Source organism: Camelina sativa, chromosome 6 (assembly GCF_000633955.1).
Source record: "Camelina sativa cultivar DH55 chromosome 6, Cs, whole genome shotgun sequence".
NCBI lineage: Eukaryota > Viridiplantae > Streptophyta > Magnoliopsida > Brassicales > Brassicaceae > Camelina > Camelina sativa.
The window spans coordinates 1,274,231-1,279,903 of NC_025690.1; positions in this window are offsets into that span (position 1 = coordinate 1,274,231).

Sequence of the window (5,673 nt, forward strand, 5' to 3'; positions counted from 1 at the left end):
AAAACTAGGTTTTTGACTCTCTAAAAAGCTGGACTCTTGGTGGCTGCAGGGTACAAGGCCTTTAAATAGAAAAAGTAGAGGAAGCCCTAAAAATGCTAAAAGACAAAATAGCCAGGCGGCTCGGCCAACTCGACCCGGTGCTCGGTCGAGTGACCGGTCGAGTTGGGTTTTCTTGTGCTCCTTCCACTCGGTCGAGTCACTCTCAGCACACGGTCGAGTGTCTGGTCGAGTGGGCAGTCGAGTGGGACTCCGGACCTTGGTTCTCCAGCCTTAACTCCTTTGCTTTCTCCTCATGATTGCTTCACTTCTCCTCAGCATTGCTTCCATGCTCCTTAGGCTCCAAAATCACCTGTTTATGCAAGAAAAGATGCAAATGCAATGCAACTACACTCTAATGCAAGAACAATCCTAAAACTATGCAATAATGGTCAAAAAGGATAGCAAAGGATGCAAAAGATGTGAATATATTAAGGGAAAACAGGGTAAAATATGTGAACATCAACACCCCAAACTTAGTCTTTGTTTGCCCTCAAGGAAATAAACAAGACATAAGAAGATAGGTGAGGGTTGAAAGTGGGATCTCAGCTCCTAAAGCTTGCAAATAAACCAGCTAGAATTAATGTCCAAGTTGAATGAGCTGTACTTAAAGATTTTAGACAAGCATATCACAACCTTTACTGATTTGAGTCTTAGATGTCCACATGCATTCAAATCAACCATCTCCTTTAATATTCATTAATGAAGAACATGAATCAATTCTATGCAATGCTTAAACTCATTTGGCTTGGAGATAAAGGTTTAGAGACAATGATGTTTTCTTTTTAGAGTGGGGCTTATCAATATCAAAGTTCTCTCATAAAAATGGATTGAGCTTTAGAAGAATGCTAAAGGTAAGATCACTTAGACACATACAAGAACAAAACCTTGTCTACCCAAAGGTAACCCAAGTGTTTGATCCTATCATTCTAAGCCCACATGATCCTAGTTCTACCCTTTATCTTCTTCTCTTCTCAAATACCCTTTTCTCTTTTATTTTCAAGCCTTAGGAGAAGTTTCTTATTTGATCTTTCTAGTGGAATGGGAGATTCTTACTTATTTGTTATGGTTCTCTTTTCTTCTTATTCTTAAGACATAAAAGCATTTTGCTATACTCTTCTTTTTTTTTCTTTCTTTTCTTTGACTGAAACCATCTTTAAACAATATCATACTTCCCATTCTTTCACTAGACTTTGATTTTACTTAAACACATTCCCCTCCTAAAGACTCTAACCTTTTCTTTCTCTTTTCCTCTTTTCTTTTCTTTCTTTTTCAAACAACCAAATCCCAAACCCAACAATGAAATCACCTAGTCCTATCTAGTTTGGAAAATGCAAACTAGAACTACACAAGGCATTATTCTTGTCAGTTCAAACCTAACACTTTCTACCAAGCTCAATCCCAAAATAGGCCTTACACACTCAAGAATAAACATGGCTTGAAAGAAGGGTTGGTTAAGGGTATTGGAAACTGATTTTAATGATTCAATCAGCTACTTGGATCAACAAGAGTGGTAAAAAGGAGAAAGATGATCCAAATATGTATATGATATCCATGAGTTTAAAGCAATGCACACATTGATATTTAACAGTCAATATTAAGTTCTTATAAGTAGGAAATGGCATCAAATCACAACATGCTTCAATTTAGACCAAATGCAATGCAGGAATTCAAGGCTTGGTTCAATCTTATGCTTCTAACCACTCAACTAGCATCAAAGTACTATTAACTTGGGCATTGATCCTAGTCTAGTGAATTAAACAAGCTAACAAGGCAAAACTCATCATAGATCCCTAATGCAAATATTATACAATCCTACATGAAACATGCTAAACAAGATGCTATTATGCAATGCAAACTACATGAACACTCTTTTTTTATAAAGATTTTTGCAAAAAATTTCAAATTTTTAGGGTTTTTCTATGCCTTAGATGCTATGCAAGTACTAACATGATGATGCTAAAAATTTGAAATAAGAAAACAAAACACAACATCAAATGCTATCTCAAACCCTCCCCCAAACTTAAATCACACAGTCCTCTGTGTGAAAGAAATTTGTAAGAGGATTCAAGATCAAAAACAAAACACAACATCAAATGCAATGGTATTTACAAGGGAAGGTGATAGTGGTACCTCAAGGATTGGAGAAGAAACTGTCCACATCCTCTTGCATGCTGTCAAAAGTGTAGTTGGGGTCTTGTTGATGACTTGGAGGTGGAGATTGGGGCAGCTCGACGATGGGAATCGACCGGGACTCGGTCGAGTACGTGCTCGAGTGGGGGGGTCGAGCTGGACCGCGAGTGTCAAAATTCTGACCTTGCTGCTGGTAGAACTGCTGGTAGAGTGCTGGATCCATGAAGTACTGGGGTGGGATGGGAGGGTAACCTGGATATCCTGGATAAGCAGCTGGAGGTGGGAAGCCATAAGGTGATCTGGGCTGGAACTCGGCCGAGTGCATCTGGGGTGCTCGGTCGAGTGGGTGCTCGAGTGACCCGGTCGAGTGCCTCGAAAATTGTTGTTCTCGGCTACTTGAACTCCTCTTCCTCTGATTTGGCTCGTACATTGAAGCTCTAGCTGGTTCCACAGGGTTTGCAACTCTTGAGAGTGCTCTAGTTGAGCTACTCCTCCTCAAAGGGCTTGAATGGCTTGGAGATGAGTTTGCACTCTTCAGCTCAGCAATCTCCTTTTTTAGGCCCTTGATGGACTTAGCCATATTGGTCACCTTCTTCTTAAGCTTATCAAACCTCTTCCCATGCCACTTGCTCCACTTTTGTAGGAGAGTCAACCTCTTGCTAGTCTCTCTCACTCCTCTACTATCCCTTGGGTTGGGCTCATAATCTTCAAAGTAAAATTGCTCCTCCCCATCAGCCATTTGCACATCTCCAGCTTCATCAACTCTAGGTTGAACTATCCCATCAAACAAGAACTCATCAGCTGGCCAAAAGTCAATGTTTGCTCCTTCTTGAATGGTGGTGAGCTCTTGGTTAGGTAAGATCAACTGTTTTTTCCCAACTGTTGGAAGCTCAAAGTTGAAGATGTGATTTCCTTGATGCATTTCCTTGGCCAATATGAGAGTGGAGGTGAGGTAGCTTGAGTCAATCCATCTTGGCAAAACCTTCTCTCCTCTAAGTGGGACCTTGGCAGCTTGTAGTATTGGAGTGATGATGCCTCCAATGGCTAAGGCTCCTCTTGACCCTTTGTTTTGTAGCTTGCCTACCCAACTTCTCAAATATATCATGTGGTCAATGAGCACCATTGCAAGGTCAGTCTCCACAGTGGTCCCAAGAATGATGGTTCCATTTCTTGCCTCAAGGATGATTCCATTGAGAGCCATGTCAATTACCTTGAGCTCACCCTCATTGAGATTTCCAGTCTCCTTCCTAGCAAAGAATGTATTTGCTAAGGCCTTGTGGAAGTACCTTAGGACTGGGCTTCTTATCTTTGAACTCTTGGTCTTGGAGGATGAATAGGTGATGTTGTCTCCAATGGTTTCCCAAATGGCATAGAGCTCCTCTCTTGGTATCATCAAGCTCCTATTACTACCAACTTCAAAACCAAACACATTTGCTATCTTCTTCAAAGAAAGCTCATAGTTCTTCCCCTTGATTGTGAAAGCAATATGACCAGCTCCAAACTCATCATCCTTCCTTGCATATGTGTGCAGCTTGACTGTGGCTAGAAACTCACAACTTTCTTCTTTATACCCCTCCATGCAAAGCCCCATGAACTTGGTTAGGTTGCTCTTCTCAAAAAAGTACTCCACATCTTTATCAATGGCTAGCTTCTCCATGGTTTCCTTGTGTGGATACCTAGTTCCCAGGAACTCCATTCTCATGAAGGCTTCATAAAGTTGCCTCTTTGTCAATCCACAAGATTCTACTTCTCCATCATCCTCTAACTCTTCTTCTTCACTTTCTTCCTCACTTTCACTTTCAATCTCCTCTTGTTCAACCCCAACTGCTGGCCTCTTCCCCTTGGCCTTGTTTCTCCTCATGAACTCACTAAGAGTTGGCTCCCTTTCTTCTTCACTTTCAGTTCTCTCAGGATCTTCCTCAACTGACTGATTTCTTGAACACGGCATCTGACTCGATCGACCACTCGGACCACCACTCGGTCGAGTGCATGCTCGAGTGGGGCGTCGAGTGGTTCTTCCAGCTTCTCTTCTTGATTGTAGGCGATCATCACAACGTTCCATGGAGCTTGCAGCCGCTTGTTGAGACTTCCTAGTAATCCTTGAAAACATTTTTGAATAGAACTGAGAGGAATAGACTCAAAACTTAAAGTTAATAGGTTAGTGACCCAAAAACTAAAAGAGTTAAGCTTGAGCAAAAAGATGAACTTTGAGAGAGATTTTAAACTTGAATTTAATTGTTTTGAGCAAATGAGAGAGTGTGAGAGATACATGATCGAATCAAGCTCTATTTAAAGAAGCTAAGGGGACAAGGAGACAAGAGTGGAGCGTCCATACCATTCAAAATTTGAAATGGGAATCTTTGACCTGCTTTTTGCTGCCACTCGACCCCACACTCGACCAGCACGTGGTCGAGCTCCTTGACCAAAGTTTGAAATTTCAAAATTTTTCTTCTTTTTCTTCCCTCCACTCGATCATTCTAGAGAAATGAGAATCGAGTGGGCCTTACTTCTTTGCCAACTCGGTCGAGTACCTCTCGTGGGCTGGTCGAGTGGGCTTGCGAATCTCCTTCCCCAAGTCCAAATCTCTCCATACCCATCTACACTTTCATTGAAAGGCCTGCCCAACACAAACAAAAAACAAAACACATCAAAACTACTAAGAAAATAAAGCATATTTACAAAGGATACCTTAGGGACTTCCTCCCTAGTGAGCTTGTTTAGAGTCACTAAGCTTGAATTTGGCTGCCTTCTTAGGCTTTGTTTAGATACCAAGGAGGTGATGAAATCCTCCCTGGCACTTCTTGATCACTGTGAGTCTGATCCTTGATCACCTCACCCTTAACACACAAACCATATTTCTTCTTGATTTTGAGCCTTGGTCTTGCTTTCCTCAAAGACCTCTTGTTTAGCTTGACTTGGAGATCCTTAACCATACCAGTCAACTCTTGAACTGACCTCTTAAGCTTTTCCACAGAATCTTCTTGAAGAGAGAGATTGTCCTTTGGAGTTGCCACTTCACTTAAACCTTCATGACCACCTTTGTCCTTGATAGTAAAAGGTTGATCATCAATGGTAGGAAGGTTGGTTGGGTTATAGATGTTAAACTTCATAGCTATACCCTCAGAAATGTTCAAGGTCACAAGACCTTCCTTAACATCAATAACAGCTCCAACTGTGGCTAAGAATGGCCTCCCAAGGATGATAGGATCTTCAGGTTCCTTGTCCATCTCCAATACCACAAAATCTGTATGAACCCTTGCTCTTCCTATCTTGACTGGAATATTCTCCAACTTGCCAACCACATCTCTGTTTGAACCATCAGCTAGGCATATATGAAGGTTGGTGGACTTGAAGTCAGTGTGCCCAAGCTTTTGTGCTATAGAATAGGGCATCACACTGATAGATGCTCCCAAGTCACATAAGCACTGGTTGTAGTGAAGATAGCTAAGTGTGCAAGGCAGATAGAATGGACCTGGATCCTTAAGCTTAATTGGGATGATAACT